The sequence below is a fragment of the Dermochelys coriacea genome, chromosome 1 (assembly GCF_009764565.3).
Source record: "Dermochelys coriacea isolate rDerCor1 chromosome 1, rDerCor1.pri.v4, whole genome shotgun sequence".
Classification (NCBI taxonomy): domain Eukaryota; kingdom Metazoa; phylum Chordata; order Testudines; family Dermochelyidae; genus Dermochelys; species Dermochelys coriacea.
The window spans coordinates 64,348,068-64,373,850 of record NC_050068.2 but is presented as its reverse complement, the minus strand read 5'-3'; the positions used below and the strand labels follow the sequence as shown (position 1 = coordinate 64,373,850).

The following is a 25,783-nucleotide window of genomic DNA, read 5'->3' as shown; positions in this document are numbered from 1 at the left end:
TTCTTTAAATGGCTGAGAAATTAGACTGTGCTGAATAGAATGAATATTCTTGTCTTTGTGTCTTTCTTGTAACTTAAGGTTTTGCCTAGAGGGATTCTCTATGTTTTGAATCTAATTACCCTGTAAGATATTTACCATCCTGATTTTACAGAGGTGATTCTTTTTACCCTTTCTTATATTAAAATTCTTCTTGTAAGAAATTGAATGCTTTTTTCATTGTTCTTAAGATCCAAGGGCTTGGGTTTGTGGTCACCTATGCAAATTGGTGAGGATTTTTATCAAGCCTTCCCCAGGCAGGGGGATGTAAGGTTCTGATGAGGATTTTGGGGTGAAAGACGTTCCCAAATGTTTTCCCAGTAAACCCAGTCAAACATTTGGTGGTGGCAGTGGAAGTCCAAGGGCAAAGGGTAAAATAGTTTGTACCTTGGGGAAGTTTTAACCTAAGCTGGTAAATGTAAGCTTAGGAGGTTTTCATGAACTTCCCTAGAGTTCAGAGTGGGGAAGGAACCTTGACAAGTGCCCATTGACTTCACAGGTCAAAATGGAATAACGCAAGGAAAGTTACTCCAATTCAAATTGCACTGAGGACTGGAAATAGGAGAAAGGCTGATAGTTTCAAAGCATCCATTTTTTATATTGTTGTTCACTGGTATAGAATGATACAAACTGTAAATGAGACCAAGATTATCCAACCTTAGAGTGAACGTCTATTTGTGTATAATGTTGGGGGAATTTGGGTCTTTCAGAGTCTGGTTATCCTGACACTTTCCTGCGTGCCTCCCTTTAGCTAAGTCTGCGTGTACACTGCAATCTGTGGTGTGACTGAAGCCTGGGAATACAGACCCATGATAGTTGTTCCTGTGCTAGCATGGCTAACTAACAGCATAGAAGTGGTGGCACAGGCTTCAGTGTGGTCTCTATAAGCACACTGAGGAACCTCAATACCTACTTCCTTTGTTAACCTGTGCTGAGGCTTGGTCCCCCATGTCTATTTTTAGCTGTACCAGCCCTGATAAAGGTAGCATGGGGAGGGCTACCTGAGCTGCAGTCACAACTTAGATTACAGTGTAGCCATACCCTCTGTGCGGAGGTACAGGGAATTTCTTCTGGGCAGCCAGGTGAAAGTCACCTCCTTTGGGAGTTACCAGACCTTAGATCTACTGCGTGCCTGTTTCTGTGTTGATACAACAGTTTTGATGACTAGTTAGCACATCCTTTTGAAGCCTCACCTTTTTTTAACAAAAGGCAACTATTTTAGGTAGCCTTTGTGATGGTAGTGTTTGGGGTTTTTTTCTTTACAGTTGTTGAATGACAGCTGTGTTGACAACGATTGCATTTTTTATCACAAGTCTCACAGTATTTGATGTTTCCCATAAAGCCCCAGCTCCTAGGGACAAATGATTAAATAAAAATCTCAGTTTTCATTTTAAAATAAAAATTAATTTTTCTATCCCTCTAATTGTGGGGGGAAAGCTTGAAAATGAGACCTGGTTGCATTCTGAAGGTTCAAAAATCAGAAGAAAAAAACCCACAAAATGTATTTTTTTAAAATCTCATGATTTTTAAACCAAATGTTATGATATTGTGGGACCTGACTCATAATTTTTGAATATTTTGGACTGTCAGTATTGCTATTGACATCATAGCATCTCCGCTATCAAAAACACAGTCTTCCAATGATGTAAACTGGCCTAACTGTATTGCAGTATAGCTAGTCTGATTTATATCAGCTCAGGATCTGGCAAGTATACCAAAATGTTTGTTTCCACAAGTCCAATTTTTAGCAATATAAATTGATTACTCATAACTATGGGACCAATGATTTATATTAAACCATTATTTATAACTGCCAATACAGCTCATAAGATCTTTCTGATCATCCATCAATATTGACTCCCAGATTTAATGACTTCATTACAATAACCATTATTGTATTATTGCAACTTGAAAGAAAATGTAAACTTGATCTGAGCCAATGAAAAGAATGGCATAATCAATCAAAAATTGCTAAATTGGTGGAATGAGGGTGGTGCTGAGCACTACTTTTTGTATCTTTTGATTTTCCATTAAATGATTATAAATTCTATTACAGCACCACCAAGTCATGCCAGGTAGTGCTAATCTTGTACCAAAAGCTATTTGGTTGTTGTTGCTGATGTCTTTACGTCTTGTCATTTCCAATGAAACAACACACATCTAATCTAGAAAACCATGTTTCTTTATTCTCTACAAGATTCTTTAAATGAGTCATTTAAAACTAGGGTTATACTGAGAGCATATTTTAGTAAGTAACTCCCATAAAAACATTCAACCTTTCTAAAAATTAAACTGACTGACTTGAATATTTTATTTCAGGATGTGATGGGACAATGTTGCTCAGCCCTGCAGGTTTGGCTCCTAGGAGCTGGAAGCAAAACAACCCCTGCTGATTTGCTAGGAGGTTTGTATTCTAAGAGAACTTTCCACAAATGAAGGATATGGAACAAGAGATCAGCAAGATGCAAACAAGCTTAACCCTTTTGTGAATGCTCTATGCATTTTTGGAGAAAACAGCTTCAAAACCCAAGTTATTGAAGGAACGAGCAAGTTACATATCAGTCTTTGGCACAGATCTAATTGTATCAATACTGGAAAGAACACACCATTATGAATTGTGGGTACCATTGTGGCTGCCAAGTATTCAGTGTTTGACTGAATTTAACCAATATAGTTGCCTGCTCGCTCACATCCAAGGAAGCCTGACCAAGTGTCACAGCTCCAGTCGAGTGCCCACTCTTGGCTACTTGCCAACCTCCTGTGAGGGGATCTAGACATTAAATCCTTGTGTGTTTTAAGTCTGAATATAGCCTATGCCCTGTCCTTATCTTGGGGTGTCACTCAGGGTGCAGATCCCCTACCTAGCACCTGTTCCTGAGAGTTACAACCACACAGCCCATTGCCCAACCACTAGAATCAATGCTGAGAAACTTCCCTTCTCCCCTGACTTAAATACACCCTCTCCCAGAAAGAGCTTCACCCACTTGGATGTTCTGAGCCCACTACTTACCTCTTCAAGGGGCATGTGAATAGTGTAACACAGAACACACATTCAGATGCTGCATAGGATTCTAAAATCATCAGAGCTGGACACTGTATAAAAATGTAAGAGTGATGATCCCAAAGGGCTTCCAATCTGTTTCCCTCTTCTCCTTTGGGTGAAATCTTGGTCCCACTGAAGTCAATGGCAAAACTCCCATTCATGTCAACTGGGTGAGGATTTCACACTTTAAAATTTCCTTGCCTTCTTAGACTCTTCATTAGAGCTAGGACTGTCTCTTACTGTTTGTTATAATGAAGCCCTGATCTTGCGTGAGACCTCTACATAGTCCCCAATACAAATACAGTATGTGGGTTTCTGTTTGAGTAAAGGTATCAGAGTCTGTCCCTATATGTTTAATATAGCAATAAACAAAAATACTTTTCAATCTTTAGAAATACTCTCAGTTTCAGGTAGATTTCTTAATTTATTCATTGATCGGATGACAAGCAGAGCAACAAAGCATATTTTCTGCAACTGTCAATAGATATACTGTAACAAATATTCCAAATGACAGGTTTCAGAGTAGCAGCCATGTTAGTCTGTATTCGCAAAAAGAAAAGGAGTACTTGTGGCACCTTAGAGACTAACAAATTTATTTGAGCATAAGCTTTCGTGAGCTACAGCTCACTTCATCGGATGCATTTGGTGGAAAAAAGTTTTTCCACCAAATGCATCCGATGAAGTGAGCTGTAGCTCACGAAAGCTTATGCTCAAATAAATTTGTTAGTCTCTAAGGTGCCACAAGTACTTCTTTTCTTTTTGCAAATATTCCAAAGTCATTCAAGATACAAGTTAGTGGTAAGACCACAAGGTGATATTATCAGTCAACTGTCTCCTTTTGCTTCATCTATCCATATAATACCTTTTTTTAAAAAAAACCTTCACCAAACAGAATGCTATGGAAGATAAAGGACTTAAAACCTCATTGATTTATTTACTATATGAAGCACAGTTGAAGCTTATCAGAATCATTTTCATACACCAAGAGCAGAGGTTCTCAGACTGGGCTGTGTAGAATGTATTCTGGGGGCGTGAGGAGCTTTAAGAAAAAAAAACATACTGCACACATTTTATGTACAGCATTGAATAACTATCAAAGCTGATTCCTCCAGATGTATCAGGTCCTCACATTACGCTGTGCATTTGACTTTCGATGGTGCCGTGTGTTTTGTTGGATTTTTGTTAAGCTTCCATAGTATTGCACAAAGCTGTTGCCATCTGTATGTTACTGCATTTGCTATGACGTGATGTGCACATGTAATTGTAAGCATCAACCACAATCGCAATTCTGCTTTTGGTCTTACTACAATGGATCATTGGTTCTGTCTGAAGCAATGCCTTATCTGTTTTTAATATTTAGTGAGAGTTGCATGTTGATTTTTTTCTGTCAGTATATGTACTTGTTTGGTGTGGAGACATGAACAACTACATACACAAAGAAGGGGCATGCAATCAAATAAGTTTGAGAACCACTGACCTGGAGGATAACTATTTCTTTGAGTGGTAATAATAAAATAAAATATGTCCAGCATTAAATTAGCCAGTCAGACACTACAGTCATCTACTCACTTCCTCATTGCTGATGATAAGATTGCATATCACTTAGACAGTAGAATGTGTAATTCAAGATGTCAAATGTCTTTTCATTCCCTAATATCAACCCACGGCAAAAAACATTTCAAAGTTTTCAAACACTTCAGGACCACTCATGACAAGATGATTCAGTTTGGGTGACTATAGTTCAGATATGCCTTGTGGTGATGCCTAGGTACCATAAGCTAAACAGTTTAACCAATTTGAAATGTATTCACTGACCTGTCGTTGTGATTTTATCAGCAACTTCAGAAAATGGTTGTCAAAAGTGTGAGCAATAGAATATAAAATTGATACTGCTATTAGCAATACATGATGGATCTGACACATGAACAAGAAAATCTTTCACAGAGTATACTGAATCCTCTGATCCAAAAGTATCAGTCTGCTGGGGCTATCTACAAGTATGTTAAGGGCATATTACATAGACTCAGGTATGGATATATTCAAAGTAAGTAACAATGGAAAACACATAGGTAATCCTGGAATTACTTCTTGTCTAATGTTTAGGTAAACAATGTTTATACAGGGACTTCCACCCAGGGAGTAATTCATGTTCACAGTTCTCTGCCACCCTTCCACCCCCGAGATAGTGTCAGAATCCATATTTCTGGGATTCAAGAGGGGAAAATAGCACTTTTGAACATTACTACTGTCACTCACCATACTGTAACACGGCAACTAGCACTGACCAGCTGGTTTTCTTGGTATTCTTCCTTTCTTCCTTTAGTTAATTTTGTTGATGAAGATATGGCAGATATTGCAACCACATGCAGTATCTGTGGGAGAGCATATTGTATTAAGTTTCTGAATGGTTTAAGTACCAGTGGTGGCCAGGAATTATATGGAACACCGGGAAAGGGGAAAAGTTGCCACAGCTCCTCCAGGTACCAAAAACAGTGTGGGGTGATGAAGGTTAGTTCCTGGAACTGTAAACAATTCTGTCAGATGGCTTCCATGTACTGGTTCAAACTGGACAAAGACAAAGAAAGGGCTTTGGTATAAATAGGCAGTTTTGTTGCAGCCACATTGGTCCCAGGATATTAGAGAGGCAAGGTGAGTGAGGTAATATCTTCTTTGCACCAACCTCTTTAGCAGAAAGAGACAAGCTTTCAAGTTTACACAGAGACTTGAAGAAGAGCTCTGTGTAAGCTCAAAAGCTCGTCTCTTTCACCAACAGAAGATGGTCCAATACCAAATATTACCTCATCCATCCTGAGTTTAAACTGACACAGGGCCTTCTTTTTTGTTCAGAAAATGAACAGGAACTTTTGTCCAGTGGAGGAGCCAACTCATGTGAAAGGGTTGGAAGACTTTGGCTTACTAGGGTCCCATAAGATTGATGGGTGACCTCTGGTAAGCCCTTAGCATGCATATAGGGACTTTTATTGGTTTTAAGTTTTCTCTGTAACACTTTTGCCCTAAGAATAAATGTGTTTTGCTTTGTGAAGGCTTGTTGGTAACTAGTATATACTGTTGTAGCTCTTTGGAAAAGAGTTAACCACAGGTGTTAGAATCTGGTATGATTTTGTGGGAAAAATCACAGTGAGGTGCAGAGGGACTGCAAGACTAACCCCCAAGTCTGGAGAGAGAGAGGTGCAGTCTCTGCCCAAGAGAGGTGGTGACTGGGAAGCCTGAAATCTTACAGTTGGTACCCCCTGAGAAAGACAAGGAGGGAGATCAAATGTACAGTTAACCCTTAAATTGTGACAGCATGCATGAAAAAGTTAAATAAAATGATTGTGGCAATTGTAGTATTTGTAGAGTATGGTAGAACAGCAAGGTGAGAATTAGTTTTGTCTGTATGAGAAAAATGGCACAGGGTTAATTAAATCATTTTTTTCTATATAATTAATTTGGGGCAACCTACCTGGCACTATGGTGGATGTATTTAAACCATTTTAACTCCTGCTGAATTTGGTTGAGCTTGTATGTGCATCTAAGAAGAGTCATCGGACTACTTTGACTAGATTGATTTAAAATCACTTCTGTTAATTGGTGCAACTTTTCTCATATAGGCAAGACACAGCTTAGACACAGTTACTAGAACTGTTTGTTTAAAATAGTAGAATAAATACATTGTTAAAATTAGAGAGAGTGGAAACCTCTTTTAGCATGTACTGACAATATTTATTAACTTTCTTTTTTTCAATGAATATACATACTTTCCATCTTAAGCACCTATTTTCTTTTCATCTACTCTTGAAGTTTTTACTTTAGAGAAAATAGATACATATGCCAGTTAGAGAAAACAGGATAACTTAATAATACATTTTTTTTGAATAATAAATGTCAGACTCATGAGGAAATGGGTCAGGCTAGTTTTCAAAAATGTTACCCATAGGATCCATTTCTGGATTTGATAACTTTGCTTATGAGAAGCTTCAAATTCCCTTTTTTTCCCCCTAGCAATACTCTGCAGCAGTGACATCTGGTGTTTTTTTGTGCTTCACCACATTTTCACCAATCTGTAAGTACTGAGAAATAGAATGAAAAGACCTTATTTACAGATAAGAAGATACTCACTGTCTATGATCAATAGTGTTATATCTAGTGATTCAAGCAGCTCAGTTAGAACCGTAACAGTCAGAGTTTATTACTAGTAAATCAATATGATGTTTCTTTGCTATGCATCTCTTTCAAGAATCTGTATAGTACAATGATTATCATTATATAATGAAGTCCAGTTTCTCTTTTGCTGTCTTCTGGGTTTGATCTTGTAAAACTGGGAATTGATTTTCCTGAAATTCAATGTTTCCACTATATGGCAGATATGCCACTTAGCACCAGCTTTAGGTGCTAGCCCTTGAGAATGAATGCCCGCTGATGGAGAAATTGGTCAAAAATTTCAAGCTCAGCACCTTAAAGCTAAAGAACTATTTATTTTTTATGTCATGGGTGCCACACAACAGCCTACCATAAGCAAGCCTGATGCACATGTGCAATTGATTTTTGTCCACCACCGTGACAGAATTAACTGTGAGCAAAAGAAGGGTCTCCGATTCTTATGCTGGGTTTCCACTGGGGTGAATAAACTTAACATCTCATGAGAAAGCATTAGAAACCAAAAAGAAAAGGAGTACTTGTGGCACCTTAGAGACTAACAAATTTATTAGAGCATAAGCTTTCATGAGCTACAGCTCACTTCATCGGATGCATTTGGTGGAAAAAACAGAGGAGAGATTTATATACACACACACAGAGAACATGAAACATGGGTTTATCATACACACTGTAAGGAGAGTGATCACTTAAGATAAGCCATCACCAGCAGCGGGGGGGGGGGGGAAGGAGGAAAACCTTTCATGGTGACAAGCAAGGTAGGCTAATTCCAGCAGTTAACAAGAATATCAGAGGAACAGTGGGGGGTGGGGTGGGAGGGAGAAATACCATGGGGAAATAGTTTTACTTTGTGTAATGACTCATCCATTCCAAGTCTCTATTCAAGCCTAAGTTAATTGTATCCAGTTTGCAAATTAATTCCAATTCAGCAGTCTCTCCTTGGAGTCTGTCATTAGAAACCAGAAAGCTAGCTGTTGTCCTAAAGAATGGTTGAATCTTCTTCCACTTTCATAGTGACAAAATTTCAAGCTTTTATATTTCCAGCGATTGTTGTCAAAACATTAGTCATTTAAACTGAAGAAGAGATGTAAGGAATCACTTTCATTTTAGCCCGGGTATTTAAGGGCTATAAGCATTCACTAGATAGATGCGGACTGATAGCAAACCTGATTGTCTTTAGGCTATCCTGTGCCTCTGAGATCTCATCAGTAACTAAACCTGTCATAAGGCATGTTTAACAAAAAGGAAAAGTATTGTCTGTTTGGACAACTTGCTTGTTTCCTTAAGATATGGTCACTGTCTTCCAATAGAGATAGGAGATTCTATCACTGTTATCTTAGTTTTTTCTGTTACTTGCCAAGATACCAGCTCCTTCATGACTCTGCCTTTATGGGGATAATATTAAACAAATCACACACTCACAGTGTGCGTCATCTAGATATAGTCTTTCCAACTGTTTGTGTTTTTAGGCAAGTCCAAGAGGAAAGCATGCTTGTATTTCCAATAGCTATTTTGTACATATGACTGGTGCAGCTTATTTTTGGAGTCCAAGAAAAAGACTAAGAAGTTGCCCTCTCTCTGAATTCCTTTGACATTTTTTGATACACCTGAGCATTTGTTTTTCTTTGTAAATGCTAAGGAAAAGCCACAGCTGTCCTTAAACTGCAGATAAAAATGATAGCTACTTTTGAGATAACAAAAATTTTTAAAGGTGATGTATTATAGCACAATTGATACAATTAAAATAATGCTATACCTTCCACTGACATTCAACCTGTGGTCAAGAATCTTCTAGTGTTCCACAGAGGACTTCCAAGTAGCCCACATACCTTGCTTCAGCCACACGCACATGAAAACTGATCCAAGAGGTAGTCCTGTCATGCTAGAAAGTTTTAAATTGTACATGTATGAGTCTTTTAACAAAACTACCTAGTATACCCTTTTTATGCTACTACATGTTTGGGCTACTATGCAGGAAAATGGAGTAACAATGAGTATCTTTCTTTGTTGGGAGTAAATTCAAACATGATCAAGTTTTCTGATGATGCAAAAACTTAATTGGAGCATCGCTGGTGAAAATCAACATATCTGATTCTCCATGCTTTTGGCCCATTACTGCAGGACAAATTACCATCTTCAATGCTGGGCCCATACTTCATAATCAGTTAATCCAGCAACAGAAACTTGCTAAGAGTGGGAGTGTGTCAGAGTGGGAAATACTTACAAACAGATCTATCAGTCATCTACAGTTACTGTATAGGGTGACAGGTGTCCAGTTTTCAACTGGAACAACCGGTTGAAAAGGGACCCTGGCAGTTCCAGTCAGCACTGCCAACCGGGCCATTAAAAGTCCAGTCAGCTGTGCTGTGGAGCTAAGGCAGGCTAGTCCCTACCTGTCCTGGCTCTGCAGTGAGCAGGGAGCAGGGCCTCGGGGAATGGGCGGGGCTAGGGTTTCAGTTTTGTGTGATTAGAAAGTTGACAATGCTATTACTGTGCTCTGCATTTTACCAACATATTTTTTTCATGTTTACTCTGCTTTTTGGTAGGGTAATTTTTAGGTTGAGTTATAACAATTCTGAAACATTTTATACTGGTAACTTTTGTGCAGTGTCTTCTTTTAAGAATATTATTGTTAAGGATGTTTTCCAAGAAAGTAATAAATCACATATTATGATGAATTGTCAAATATTCATACATTTATCATCCTCATTATTCAACATGAGTATACTCTCTCAAATTCCAGCACATGGAGTTTATACCTGTGTTCCCAATTTCACAAGTCACAAAATAAGTCAGAGCCTAGCAGTTTGATAATTTCCATAAACGGAACATAAATTATTCCAGGTTCATGTTTGCTCATTGTTTCTCAAATAAGAAAAAAATCGTCTAATGCCTAGCATCATCTTTATAGAAAGCCAGCATGTGGTAATCATGACCCAAGAGATTAACTGCTCTTATTCACCCAGATATTTTTTCTTCATATTTTTAAACCAGAGTCCCTCAGCATGTGGCTATTCACATTTTCACTTGAGGATCAATGTTGCTGGGAGATCTATGGAAATCTTGCAGCTAGATCCTGCCTAATCTTATTTTTTCATTATTAATCAGTGTCTCAGTGGTGTAATATATTACATATGAAAAGGAATTGGGCACTAATATGAAATCCTCATATGTCACAGTGCTTTATATATTTTCAAAATGTCAGTTTAGTTTTCATTTGCATTCTTTTGTCTTTGTATACATACCACTACCATAACAATAATAAATTCTAAGGGTTAATATGGACAGTCCAATCTGCAATCTGTGTACCAGCCAACTGTAGATAAACTAAATAAGATGGAATTAGATTTATATTTCTTTTTCATATATATATATATATATATATATCTCACACACATACATACAGAAAGAGAGAGAGAGAGAGATTGAACAACACAACTGTTAAAATGTTCCTCATTTATCCAGAATGTTTGGTGGGTGGGTGATCTCTAAGCATTCATCACTATTTTTTTTTTCATTTACTAACTGGGAAGTGCACATATGCATATTTTAATCAGTTTTTATTTCTGAGTTTCTCTCAATTAGAAATAAATTTGTTTCTGTGTCCTTGTGTCATGATTCCTCAGTCATTCATCTTAAGCAATCTAATGGTTCAATAAGTTAAATGTGAATTTCAAATGCAGAGTGCAGCAAATAATTCTTTTGTATGCATCTAATAGTCTAGCAGCTGTCATAAAAATCCTAATTTTTCAAAAAATATTTTCATAGGTTTACTTCCCCCATGTACTCTGATCATAAGCATAACATTTTTTTATTAGCAATGGGCTGAACCAATTTAGACAAATGTGGATACTTTCCTGTTTTGACAATCTATCCAGGCATAGGTAGGGAAAATATTTTATAAACTGTGAACTTTCACATGTTGTTTAGAGCTGTACAAAATGTTCACACTTCAAAACATTCAAAGCCATGTCAGACTTCAGGTTTCAGTACAAACTCAAGACATGATGGTGTCCAGGACCATATAAGTATATAGAGTACATTAGACAGACCACACACGTTCGTCAAAAATTTGAAAGAAAACTTAGAACAAACATAGGACTAACTTTGGACTAATCTGGGCTGATACATGGTTTTGCACTGAAAACCTGGGAAACTTGTGGTTCTGCGATTAATTCAAGTCCACAAAATCAAAGCAAAATTTGGTAGGTGCAAACCCATATTTATTGAAACTAACTAAAATAGTTTCATGAGCCCATATGAAGTAAAACTAATGAGTTCATAGTGCTCTGGTTCTATCATTACACTGAATATACAAAACAACCAATGGAATTTAATCAGGGTTTTCCTTTTCCCTCCAAGCCAATTTACAGATCACATGATCTCTCCATGAGAGAAAGCCTCATGGAAAAGTCCTGTAGAGTTTAATAGGGAACAATATTCCTGCTTCAGAACACTACAAAATGACATATTTTCCACAGATTATTTGAACCAGCACTTGGGAAGGATGAAGCCAACAAAGTTCTAATGGAATTGGATAGTTCTTTAAAATCAATGTGTACAGAATGCTTTCAAATTATAGCTCACCTTAAGTGATCACTCTCTTGTTACAGTGTGTATGGTAACACCCATTGTTTCATGTTCTCTGTGTATATAAATCTCTCCACTGTATTTTCCACTGCATGCATCCGATGAAGTGAGCTGTAGCTCACGAAAGCTTATGCTCAAATAAATTTGTTAGTCTCTAAGGTGCCACAAGTCCACCTTTTCTTTTTGCGAATACAGACTAACACGGCTGCTACTCTGAAACCTTTAGAGGTATGTTGTCTTAATCCTTCTCAAGTGCATTCTATAAAGAAAGGGAGCAATGTATAGTCTTTTCTAAATACAAATTACTGTCTGGAACTCACCAGGGGAAAAACAGAAAAGACTAAGCAATGGTGGCTGTTCACCAAATAGGGTGGCCCAAATTGCCGTAAGACCCAGTGTTTATCTGGTGGAATGTAATGGAAGGTAGGTAGGGGACAGAATAGTTTTCTAGATGAGAATGGGTTATTTTAATGTTCTGTGATTTGTATAGTTATATTCTGATTAGAGATACTAGGGGCATATCCTGGGTTGCTGCTGCATGTTTATATAGTTGGATCGTCAGATTACTCATGAAAAGTTTAAGAGAATCAAGGATTTTAAACCCAGCCTTTCTCACAACTTGAACCTGTGTTTTACATTTTTTTTATTCCCCTCTATCCAACACACACTCCTTTCATGAAGCTTAAATTTATTCCCTTTCTGTTTTTTACTTAGTACATATAAATCCAGTAGAACATTGACAGATGAAAAAGAGGATTTCCCAGGCTCGGCACACAGAGCCTGAATTTATTATTGAATTTGTTATTTATTATTGAAAACATATTATCAAATTGAATGAGCAGAGTACATAAGTAAGAGTCACATAGGGGAAGCTATAAGTCATGTTCTGACAGGTTACATGTGTTTAATGTAGCTATTTACTTTTTTATTCATGAGAAATGAGTAGATTCTACATTAATTGTCAACTCCTTTGGTGGCCTTGGCTACCTCTGAAATGTATGGCTTCTTCTTAAAACACTCTTCCAATATGTGCCTGTTTTAAATGGATTAAAATGGATCACAGTCTGTCAAACTTCATTACAGAGTTATATTGTATTTCATATTGAGGCAGTTTGAGAGATTCTTACTATATTTACATTATTTACTATTTATTATTATTGTTAGGAAAAAAGAATGAGGAAATTGAAGCAGTGAGAGGTACCTAATAGCCATGTGCTTTATAGCAATGAATGCTAGTATAGCAGCTGGATTGTGGGGTAATCATCACAATAACCTTCTGCCACTTTCTGTCCCTAAATGTAGAGAGGTAGCAAGGGATAAAGACTAAGGGCTCTTCTACACTTTCCGGGGGATCAACGAATGGCGATCAATGCATCGGCGGTCAATTTAGCACGTCTATTGAAGACTCACTAAATCGACCGTAGATTGCTCTCCCATCAACTCTTGTAGTCCATCATATCGAGAAGAGAAGGTGGAGTTGATGGGAGAATGTCTCCTGTCAACTTCGCGTAATGTGGACCCCGCAGTAAGTAGATCTAAGATACGTCGATTCGAGTTACACTATTCACGTAACTCAAATTGTGTACCTTAGCTCGAATTTCCCCTGTAGTGTAGACAAGGCCTAATATTAATTTAACTTTGGAAGTATAGCTGTCTGCTTCCTAAAAATGTGTCCATCAGCTGTTCACCACTGAGCTTAAAACTGGCACAAATTTCTATTCAAAGCAATGGAGACCTTCATTCAGAGAGACAGAAAGTGTGTGTGTACATCTTCTTGCAACAGCTTTTAAAATATGTTTCAATCCATTTATATGCTTAGTTCATATCCAGGGCTAGACTTTCACTAGCTATTATGCAGGTGAAGGATGACACTGGAATTCAGGGCCCAGTTTCTTCCTTTGCCCAGGCCTGCCAGGCACATCAGGGGAAGCAGCCTGACCATCTTGTGGGGGTACCTTGTATCCTTCCATGAACACAGGTTTGCTCAGGGAAGGACTGTGTTCCATTTGTGGGTGCTGTGGCTCCAAAATGCTTTTAATATAAGATTATACCTTACATGCACAATGAAGCCATCAACCTTTCCTGATTTAAAAAATCCCTGTCATGGATACATGGGCAAACTATGCTTTGGGCCCCTATTAATCCCCCCGTCAAGAGCCTTCATGAGATGACAGTCCTAGCTTCCTACATCTCCATTTGGGTGGAACTACACAGTCCAACCACTCAGACTGGATCTTGTTGAAATGGATCTTTAGTGGCCCACCGCTGGACAGATTTTTACTGGTACCAGTGAAAATTCTGATTCAATTTGCTCAACGCACAGCAGTTTATTTGAGAAAGACTCACACAAGCAGTAAAAAGTTACATAATGCGTCTCCCTAATAAGCCTCAATTCCCTAAGCATAAACCCTCAGTAACTTTGTTGGCTTTACATAGTATCCTGATTGGTAAACAAAGCAGGTATAGCTACCAGTCCTAGATGAAGACTTCTCTTCTTCTCTTCTCTTCCCCTCTCAAGTACTTGGTCTGTTAAATGTTCCCCAGGGCAGGGTCTTGGTTCCCCAGAGGCCCTCTGGTTCAAAAGTCCTACAGAAGTCCCTCATAACAGGGCCTTAGCTACCCTGAGACTCTCTGTCTTACAGCATCACAGACATCTTCAGATGTTAATTGGGGAACTAACTAACTAATTTACTCTTCTTAGCATTTATGCCTCTTGTTCTCAAAGGAGTCACATGTCCCAGAAATATGCGCTGTGGTTGTTTCTTTACTGTTTTTTCTCATTAATATTTTAGAAGGGACTGCAAAACAGAGACCAAAGATCAGTCAGTGTTTACCTTCTCATCAATCATTCACTTGAGCTCTTAGCGTGATGCCATCCCAAAGGGTTATTTTGACCAGGGTCAGCTTGTGTCAAGCTCACTGATCACATGTTTTTGCATTTTCTTTACTTGGTGAGCTGGCCAATGCCTGGTATATTCCAAAGTTCTATGTTGAAACATACATACATGTTAGTATATTGGCTTGTTTGTCAGCCTGAGATAGAATTTTGTGTTTGACTTTTTGATACTCTTATATCTTACATTAATATGTGTAAACAAAGGACAAAGACATTGCATGTTATATCTGCCCACAAGCAGATGGGCTGAAAAGTGATGGAGCTAAAGTGCTACTAGGTATGGTGGGAGTGTAATATATGACCGTACACTGGAAGGCTGCCTGGCTCTTCTCTCAATGCAAGGTCAAGTAACCAGTCGGGAGAGGCAAGGGGGGATTGGAGGGAAGGTATAAAACACTAAAAGGCCAAAGAAATGCCTGCCCCTGACCATAGCACAACTTCACTCCTCACCCCTCCGCTGGGATACAAAAGAGGTGGGACGAAGTCCCAAGACTCATGATCCCCCAAAATGGAACATGACCATAAGTTGTCAGTGGTGGGACTGTGTGCATGCACTGCAGGTATATTTGGCCTGCTAAAAAGGAGGAGGTGGGAATGGGGACACAGACAAGGTTCTGTGGTGTCAGAGCTGGGAAGAGGGACACGGGGAAAACACTCTGCGGCATCAGAGCTGGGAACAGAACACTGAGAAACAGACTCTGCTGGCATGTAGAGCTATGGATATGCTTGCTTGGATCTAACCCTAATAAACATCACATTGCCTGCACTTCGGACTTCTGGTCTTCTGCATTTTGTCTTTGTGACAAGAACCAGGGGAGAGGTTGAAGGAAAAGCCCTCTAACAAAGCAGATAGTCTCTAGTCACTCTCAGTAAATTTCCATACCAACTGTCTGATGCTAAAAGAACCCTGCTCCCAGAATCCTCTAGCAAATTCAGACATATCAAACTCAAACATGCCAAACTCATGTTCACTACATTCATTTATAATAACCATAGTCATTCATGTTTCCCAATTGTGTTAATGCAACAGGCCCCACTATATTTGACACTTATAAACCATTTCACTCCAGGGACCTGTGACAAGTGAGCTGAATCAAAAAACAAATTCCAAAACAGCATCTTCAAAATAAAGTACTATTTATTCATCTCTCCCCCCTCCCCCCAAAAAAGGTACAAAACAATAGAGCAAATGGCAAATCTACAAAAAGCCTGTATGCATGGGAATTACTTACACCTAACCTTTCCTTGCCAGCTTTTGTAAATCCCTTCAGCACAGCAATCTCCATCTCTGGCTGGGAGAGATGACTTTATGACTATAAACCTGGCTATTGTGTTTGAATATTTTTTGGGATGCGCCCTATCTAAGTTATTGTATTAACTTCCCTGTTTGGTTCCTTTAACAACCCATTTCGATCTAGCTCCGTAGCATATCCATCATAAATACAGAAAAGCATGCACATGTTCATAACCAACAACAACCCAAACACACAAGCAACCCCCCACAAACCAAATCAGAACCAAAAAAACAGATATTTCATAACTCCTGTTCATCACACTTCCATTTATGGAGCTAGCCATCTTTAATGAAGAGTTATGTAAATTTCACTTTCTGACCATTTGATTGGTGTATCACCCACCTATACAATTAGGTTCTCTGCCTATAAGTAATTTCTACAATAAACATGCTACTCCCACACACAAACAACTCGCATTCCAGCACACATCAAAAATATTCATTGTTGCATTTTTCAAATGTAAATATAATTATATTTTAGCAATTTTCTATAAATGGTTTATGTTTCATTGGAAATATCTGAATAGTTAGGGGTGTTTTTTAATGCAATGGTTCAATTCTCTTTTAATTCCACCAGCACATGGATTTTCAAATAAATAAATAAATAAAGGGTAGGGTATAAAAGCAGAGAGAATGAGAGGGAAAGAGTGGTATCAACTAAGAATCCAACTCACTGTTCAATGCCCCTGAATTTAAAATTAGAAGTGTTTCACTGCACCTGAATTACTTGAATTACTTTGGCTCAGATAAGTAATTCTAATAGATAGGCTTCACTGATAATCTTTTAACTTTAAATTTAGACTTCCTGAAATATCTGGTTCCTTCAAAGAATAATTTTCCAGGTTGAAGAAGTCCTATGAAGCTCCAAAGACCACTGAGGACAGAGACAGATTAGTGGTGTTATATAGTATATATGTATACCAGAACCTTGACTCACTTATCAATGTGCAGAAATTTTTACATACGAAGTTTCATTTTAAGCTGTCTACCATGTTTCTGTTATTAATTGGTAGGAGGGAAAGGATGGTTACTGAGAATTAAAATATTGTACCAGTGAAGAAATACTGGAATTAGAAGGATAGCAAAAGATAGATGGATAAGGGCTGAAGAATGGAACTGAGGAATTCAGACATAGGAACAAACTACAAAGCAGAAGTAGTAAAGAAATAAAATAGATAATAAGACTGGTTTTAGGAAGATACCTTGTTAAGCTAAACACGGAAATGATTTGTACCCTTCGGAAGAGGCATCATGTCTTACATTCTGTGGGGCACCCAGTAAACTTTTAGGACATGCATAAATAAATTAATAAATAAATAAATGTTTTCCCTCCAAATGCAGTGTCTTTTTCTCTGTGTCTGTGATCATGTGTAACATTTTTAAGTGGCCAAAGGACTTAGAAGCCTAAGTCTAAGATTTGAAAGTGGAACTTCTATGTTTAATATAGAAATTAAATATGGACAGACTTATTATATGGGTGTATTATTCACTCAAATGAGACTTAGACTCCTAGATTTTAAAAGTGATTTAGGCACCTAAAATGCCAAAAGGGCAATATCTTCTTGGGAGCTCAATCTAATAGGCATTCTCAAAGGCCACCTAGGAGCTCACCTACTTGATCAGGGCCCACAAAATACAACCAGAGGAGGCAGTGGTAGTCCTGCCCCTCTCCTTACAGCCTACTGATTAGAGCACTCACCCAAGATGGGAAAACCTCGGTCCCCATTCTGCCTCATTTGGAGCTGGGATTTGAACTTGGCTCTTCCACTTCTCAGTGAGTGCCCTAACCACTGGAATGTAGGGTATGCAGGAGTGGGTCTCTCAGTTTTTCCTGTTGAAGTTGTTACACTTTGTATAAAATACTTAAATTGTCTTTTGGGCCCGGACTAGAACTTGGGTCTCCCAGACAACTATCCTAGCCACTCAAGTATAAGAGTCAACCACATTGTGTATCTCTTGCCCAAAGGTCGCCCCACCCACATTTTTTGTGGAAAAGCACCTAATTCCAGGATACGGTTCACAGCTGAGAGTTCCAAGTGGAGATAGGCACCTGACTTCTGTTGCAAGCCAGGGCTTAGGCCACAATCCCCTCAGCATTTCCTAATTACTAGCTTTGTCAGCTCCTTGCTCAGCTCGCTGGATTTTTGTGAATTCCATTCTTTGGTGCCTAATTCTCTCCATGCATTGTATAGGGAAGCCTGGGTCCCTAACTCAGGGCTAAGGATTTCACTACGTAGTAGGGTGCATAAAGGTAGGTCTTGCAATCAGTGGCAAATTTACCATGAAACAAACCATGCAGTGGCATGAGGCCCCCAATTCGAGGGGACCCCAAAATGCAGGAAAAATCTGAAAAATGACTGAATTTAATAAGTGTTGCAAGTTGCAAAGCGGTCCAGGCTTTCTGCATTCTGTGAACTTATTCTGCAAACTGTGCTCTAAATGTGTTTTTTTGAAGTAGCCTAGCAAAGAATTTTGCTTCGCCATTTTTTCATTGTCTTGGCAACAGCATAACAGCAACTAAGGAAAATCATCATTTGCCAGTCAAAGTCTGTCTGCTTGACCAATTGTCAATTGAACAAAGGCATCCTCCTCCGCACTTTGCAACAATGCCTGTGATTTGTCACTAGTATGTAATGGTTCAAAATACCGTTTTTACATAGCCTGATAAAAACACAGGATTAACTACGTTAAACCAATTGGGGGGTCCACAGCCCGCCCGTGGCTATGCCCCTACTCATTCAGACATTTTTAATCTGCCTAAAATCAAGGCCAATTTTTTATCAATAATAAATCGACACTAGGAGTCTGGCAGTCAAAAACGCAAAAAAACCCGAAGGTGAGGCAAGAAGACAAAGCTAAGCAAAAAGACAGTTTGTCATCTTATTTTAAAAAGCTTGAAGTATTGAATAGAGGACATTCATCAAAAAGTATGGGTGAGGAAACATAGGAATTATCTGATCACTTGGAGAGCTGTAGGGATACCATAACGACTGCAAAAGTTGAACAAGGGGATTCTGAAGTGACAATGGTTCTTACTCCCATCCTTGTTGCCTGTCCTCTCTGTTATTATGGCATACAGAGATGTTAGATAAAAATACAAACAATACTGGTTCTGGAGGGTTGCAATGTAACATGACTTTATTTCTTATATTCAGAATGGTAACACACAAGAACCCCAAAACAGAGAGACAAAGCAGACTGTTCCCTAAGCATAGAGGCACAACTAACCCCACCTTATTGTAGGCTGGCTGGCTGCTGAATTAACTACTGCTAGGCCCCAACTGCACACTTCCCAACAGTGTCCCCTTGTCTTAAATCAGGATCATGAAGCCCCCCTGAGAATTTAAGGGGACAGATCACAATTTGAACACAGTTTTCAATACACCACACGGACACAAGGCATGCAGACTGCTGTTTCTATGAGGCACTGCAGTCCAACAGCAAGATGCAGTTTAATGTTAAATTGACTTGAAATAAATGTTTTGATTTTGTACAACAAACCAAGCCATTTTCATTCAGGTCCTATGGAAATTTTCCATTTTGTGGAATCTGCATAATCTGTCCAAAAAATCCTTTCAATTGAAAGTTTCTGACCATCTCTATTTAGGAGCTTACATCCCATGAACTCTCAATAAAACTTAGGCTCCAAGATACCTATGCCCCTCTTTCCATGTTCTTGCATCTTGCAATGGTGTGGGAAATGAGACATTCTGACATCCTTTAAGACAACGAAAACTGCAAATTCTCTGTACTTTATTTAGAGAGAGGCCTCACCTACAAAGTTGGGATCCAGGTGAGGATCCAATCTTTCTCAAAGTTCTGGGTTGTTTAGAGCTAGGGTTTTAAATTAGGCCCCATCTCTAATTTTAACTTTTTTTTTAAAAAATGAAGAATCAATATATTATTTAGTTGAACTTTCTAATCCCATGAGCTCCCCTCCCTTGGTTAATTATTAACATCTTGAAGAAATGTCTTAATTCTCAACACTGGGCTTTAATTATAAGACTGTGATGACAGAAAAATCAATCATTTACTACTATCATAATATCAGGTCCATTAGGGGTAGCCTCTGCTGAACCGAAGCCCCAGAACACTTTTCAAGAACTTCACCCATTTCTAATTAGAGCTGCATACATTTTAATTTTAAAAATAGAATGGGGATTATATGTATAATTAATTCCTGGTTCCTACAAAAATTATTATTACCATTACTCGTTGATAGACTCAGGATGAAGTCAGTGACAGTTAATGATATTTATGACATATTTTCAAAACTTCTGCAAATGCTGCTTCAGAGGAGATTGTTGCTATTATAAATCTTAAATGAAGGTCTAACTTTCCAATCCTATTTCCCCTTGTAAATAAATATTGTGAAAGTAAGTGGACACAGCTCAGCAGGGTCATTTACTTTTATAGGGCTGCTTGGAGTAAGAAAGTACTTTTATTTGGTTGGTGAATAATATACATCACTGACTGTTCCCCATGCAAAAAGAAAAATGGCATAAAAAAAGAAATAAACCAGGAAGAGGATGGGACTCCTGATTTTATACAGTGCCACAGTTAAAGGAAACTGAGATTTTCTGAACCCCTTATGACCACATTTCTCTTTTTCCAAAAATCATATCTGTCCCTCCAATCTGAAATGTGAACTCAGTATTGATTTTTATGAATTTGTGGTGGTTTCAGATGTCTCTGGAGACGTTTGCAAAAAGTTGGGTTTACCTGGGCATGCAACTCAGCCATGAATTGCCTAAGATTTATATTCATTGCCATATTTTTATGAAGTGCCAATTATATAGGTTAAATACTACTAAAATATTTAAAGCAAACATCAGATAGCATGATGGACAATGTCTTTCAAGTAATAAACCAAATCTAGTATGGTGTTTGATCAATTAAATTCTGTATATACTGATGGTGTATTTATTCAGAGGTCCTCTTGAAACGAGACCCTGCAGTGCTGGTAAAATTATTGGTTACAGTAAACAATTGCATGGCATCAACTTCTAAAACAAACTGATCACCACAGTGATGGATTACTTTAAAAAAGGACTCCTAAATGGTAATTAGATTATTTTTTGGCTCCAGGTAAAAAATCACCGTTCAATACCTTATCATCGATTATTCTCATCTGGTACGTGAGTGATGTGTAAAGATACACAGTTTAGCCAATCTCATTGTGCAAATCATGTAAGCAGTGCAAAAATAATTTAGTGGTGAACAGTCATGTACAACTCAGTACAGTTATTTCTCAAAATAACTTGAAAAATTTTGGGACTTTAAGTAGGAAAACATCTAGGGATGGAGAAATCAGTTCCAGGAAAATACAAAGCAACCTACATTGTCCCTCCAAGCAAAATTCAATCCCTGTAAACTGTGGGCATGGGGTGGGGAAGTGAGAGCAGGACCAGACTGGAGGAGCTGTGGTGGGACTGGAGGAGCTGTGGTGGCACCTGGGATTGGGCTGAAGAGCAGGTAGGAACTGGAGTGATTATGCTAAGGACAGGACCCACCTTCCCAGCCTGGAGCTGGCTCCCCCTCCCACGCCCAGTCTCAAGAGTTCTCCTCGCTTTCCAGACAGAGCAACCATCCCTTCCCCACTCCTATCCCTGACATCCTTGACATCCCACCTCCTGACCCAATTCCCTCGCTCCTCATGCAGAGCACCCTTGGTGCTCCTCCTCTTATCTCTCATTGCCTGCATTGAAAGTGAGCTTCCATCACCGCTGCCTCAAGGGAGCTTGATTTTCAGAGTGGAGCTCAATAGTTTCCTAGGCTCTTTTGAAAATCTTAACCTTAAGTCCTTCCATGTTGGATACACATTATGCATCATATTAAAGCACTTTATTAACTGCAGTTAGAAGCTAACACTTCAGAAGTCTGTCCCCACTGAAGAATTGGACATTTTACCATTGACTTCAGTGGGACCAGTTTTTTACCCTCTGTTTTTATCTAGAAAATAGACTGCCCCATTCATATTTAGATATTTGACTATGTCTCATCCTGTTTGTGATCTGTGCCATGTATTCTCATGGTACAACCATTATAACCCTATGTATTGATCTCAGGAGTGGTCTCATACAACTCTTCTTTTAAGTGTTATGACACAGGAGACCAAGCTCATCACTTGTGAAGGAGAATGCTAATTGACTTTGGTGTGAGATTGCAAAATATTCCTCACTACTCCCCAAACAAGCCTCAGTATGTTTGGGATATATTTCTCAGGTATTATTTGCTTTATTTGCCTGTATCATACTTTTTCTTCTTATGCCCTCACCTTCTTTCTTTTTTATCTCCATATATTTGTTTACACTGAATTAATCTCTTGCTCTTTTACCTTTGGGTACTATAGCATGCAGGGGTGTCTTAAAATGTCAACTAAAAGCTCTAATCCTTTTTGACGTACCATGACCCCTGAGGAAATATGCAGAAATGCATTCTGCTTCTACATTAACTAAGACTTCATCTTATGCATATCTGTCAGACAAATGGAGTGGAAATGATACATAAGACAAATATAACTAGACACCCTATCTAGTAAACTGACATTTCATTTGTTCCTCCAGCTCAGTGGGGTGGTTCTAAAGACAGGAGCAGCCTTGAATTTTGAAATTGTTTTGATATCTGTAGGGGGCAGTGCTGAGTGTTTGGATTCAAGAAAGTGCTTTGCTAGGTTTGGGGGAGTGAAACATAATATTAAATGATACAAGAAACCATTCTCATTTAGTAGTGGTAATGTTAATAGTGGCATATGGCTGACTGGCTATAAATAAAAAAGATCTTGAGCCTGATTTCTCTTGCATTCTACCTTGTGTACAGATTTATATTTGTATAAAGTGCCATCATGCAGATTCAATAGCATTTTAAATGCATTTTGAATAAGTGTCCATGGCTACATAAGGTGATGGTATTGGTGAATGAGGTTCCTTGTTACTCAACTGAATGTGAAAACTGCTAAACAGCCAATGAAGCTGTTTTTATCTCCACCTTAAAAGGAAGAAATCCAGGTATTTTTCCACAACCAAATATAACTTTTTTTTTTCAAAAGAGGACAGGGAAGACTTAAAATATACTAAAAGTTCTTATACCTGTTTATCTCTTGCAGATGCTCTCTCACTGTGTTTCTCCACCCCCCCCCCCAACCCCCAACCTCTCACTCAAAGAATCAATGTCCCAATGATTTCTTTATGTACTCCTCCTGTTTAGCTTCGGTAATCCAATCAGGGAACAGAAATTACACCATGTTACTACAGATGGTCACCAATCCCCCAATGTAAATAGTGAATCAGAAACTATGATGACTCATGCTGCACAATTCACAAAGAAAAGATTCCTCAGACAGAGGCAAACAAATTAATAAAAAATATGATGGTGTAAAATTTTCAAAAGTGTTCTAGGACCAGTATTTAGGCACCTAAGTGCAGATAGATGCCTAATGGGATGTTCAACTTTCTTTGGGGCCGATGTCCTTTAGAAACTCCCACTAGGGGGCTAGATCCATGAAGGGGATATAGATTCAGCATTGCAAGCAGGGGTGGATTTAGAATTAATGGGGTCCTGTGTGCAGCTTCATTTTCGCCCCCCCCCTTGGGAACAAGCTAAGAAAAAGAACATTCTCTCTTATCCCCCCCTCCCTCCCCCACCCTGTTTTCCATTCTTTCTTTCTTCCTCCTCCTATATTATAAGTAATAGGAAGTAAATGAAAATAAAGTGAGGTACCTTGATTGTTTTTGTAGTCTAACTTTTTTTCCCCCTAACTCATCATGTCCTCTTGGAGGTAGTCGTAAAGAAGACAGGAGTTTGACTGTGATAACAGCACATCTCAGCACTTTCCTCCAGTAAACACACTCCTTTTCAAACTGAACCGACAATACAGAATCAATTCTTCCAGATAATTTACACCTTTGAGTGAACTTACACATAGCATTAATATGAGCTTTGGAAGTTTCATGATCAACAATATGTCTTGCGACTTTTCTCCAATTAGAGTGCCCATCAACAAATGTTTGTTTTCCTTTACTATGGTTAGGGAATAATTTGCAAACATAACAGTAGACTGCCTGTCATAAATATAAAGGAAAGGGTAACCACCTTTCTGTATAGAGTGCTATAAAATCCCTCCTGGCCAGAGGCAAAATCCTTTCTCCTGTAAAGGGTTAAGAAGCTAAGGTAACCCCACTGGCACCTGAACCAAAATGGCCAAGGAGGGGACAAAATTCTTTCAAATCTGGAGGTGAGGGGAACAAAGGGTTTGGGCTGTCTGTGCGATGCTTTTGCCGGGAACAGATCAGGAATGCAAGCCTTCCAACTCCTGCAAAGTTAGTAAGTAATCTAGCTAGAAAATGCGGAAGATTTTCTTTTATTTTTTGGCTTGTAAAGTTCACTGTGCTGGAGGGAATGTGTATTCCTGTTTTTAAGCCTTTTTGTAACTTAAGGTTTTGCCTAGAGGGATTCTCTGTGTTTTGAATCTGATTACCCTGTAAATTATTTACCATCCTGACTTTAGAAAGGTGATTCCTTTACATTTTCTTTAATTAAAAATCTTCTTTTAAGACCCTGATTGATTTTTCATTGTTCTTAAGATCCAAGGGATTGGGTCTGTGTTCACCTGTACCAACTGGTGAGGATATTATTATCAAGCCTTCCCCAGGAAAGGGGGTGTAGGGTTTGGGGGGATATTTTGGGGGAAGACATCTCCAAGTGGTCTCTTTCTCTGGTTTTTGTTTAAATTGCTTGATGGTGGCAACATACTGTTCAAGGCCTAAGCAAAGTTTGTACCTTGGGGAAGTTTTTAACCTAAACTGGTAAGAATAAGCTTAGGGGGTCTTTCATGCAGGACCCCACATCCGTATCCTAGAGTTCAGAGTGGGGTAGGAACCTAGACACTGCCTTAGTGGTTTCTGAAAAAAACAACCAAATTCTCATTTCTGTTGTCCCATTTTTTTTCATCCTCAGAAAATGGGACCCATTAAGACCTCTAAATTGCATTCATCCTGCATCCTCATACTCTTTTCACAAATTTTCCATGTAACCTACATTTTTCAGTTTATTTACTAAGAAATATTCTATCATATCCAATGAAACAGATTTTGGCCATAATACAATGTCTTCAAGGTAGATTTCTTCCCTTACTTCAACAAGTAATATTCTTCCCTTACTTCAACAAAGTATCAATATTTTGTAGTTCATACTCCGACCTACTCATGACGACGACAGCACCTCCTTTGTCAGCCTTTTTGATTATGATGTCAGAGTTGTTTCTGAGGCTGTGGATGGCATTGTGTTCTGCACGGCTGAGGTTATGGGGCAAGTGATGCTGCTTTTCCACAATTTCAGCCGACGTGCACCCATAACTATTTCACATTTGTGGACAATGTATACCTTCAAATCAGCGGCACTGTGATGGGTACCCGCATGGCCCCACAGTATGCCAACATTTTTTATGGCTGACTTAGAACAACGCTTCCTCAGCTCTCGTCTCCTAATGCCCCTACTCCACTTGCGCTACATTGATGACATCTTCATCATCCGGACCCATGGAAAAGAAGCCCTTGAGGAATTCCACCATGATTTCAACAATTTCCATCCCACCATCAACCTCAGCCTGGACCAGTCCACACAAGAGATCCATTTCCTGGACACTACGGTGCTAATACGCGATGGTCACATAAACTCTATATCGGAAACCTACTGACCGCTATTCCTACCCACATGCCTCTAGCTTTCATCCAGATCATACCACACGATTCATTGTCTACAGCCAAGCTCT

General features: G+C 38.7%; 2 long non-coding RNA genes across 2 annotated transcripts; one reads left to right on the top strand and one right to left on the bottom strand.

The window, feature by feature from the left end:
* On the top strand, nt 1–24,568 carry LOC122457954. The gene is made up of 3 exons (XR_006277748.1): nt 1–59; nt 889–890; nt 24,433–24,568. It is a non-coding gene; the product is annotated as an uncharacterized LOC122457954 (long non-coding RNA).
* Nucleotides 15,908–24,529, bottom strand: LOC122457953. Its single transcript, XR_006277747.1, has 3 exons — nt 24,399–24,529; nt 22,208–22,211; nt 15,908–15,918 (listed from the first exon to the last, which is right to left on the bottom strand). It is a non-coding gene; the product is annotated as an uncharacterized LOC122457953 (long non-coding RNA).
* Nucleotides 24,569–25,783: the final 1,215 nt, after the last annotated feature.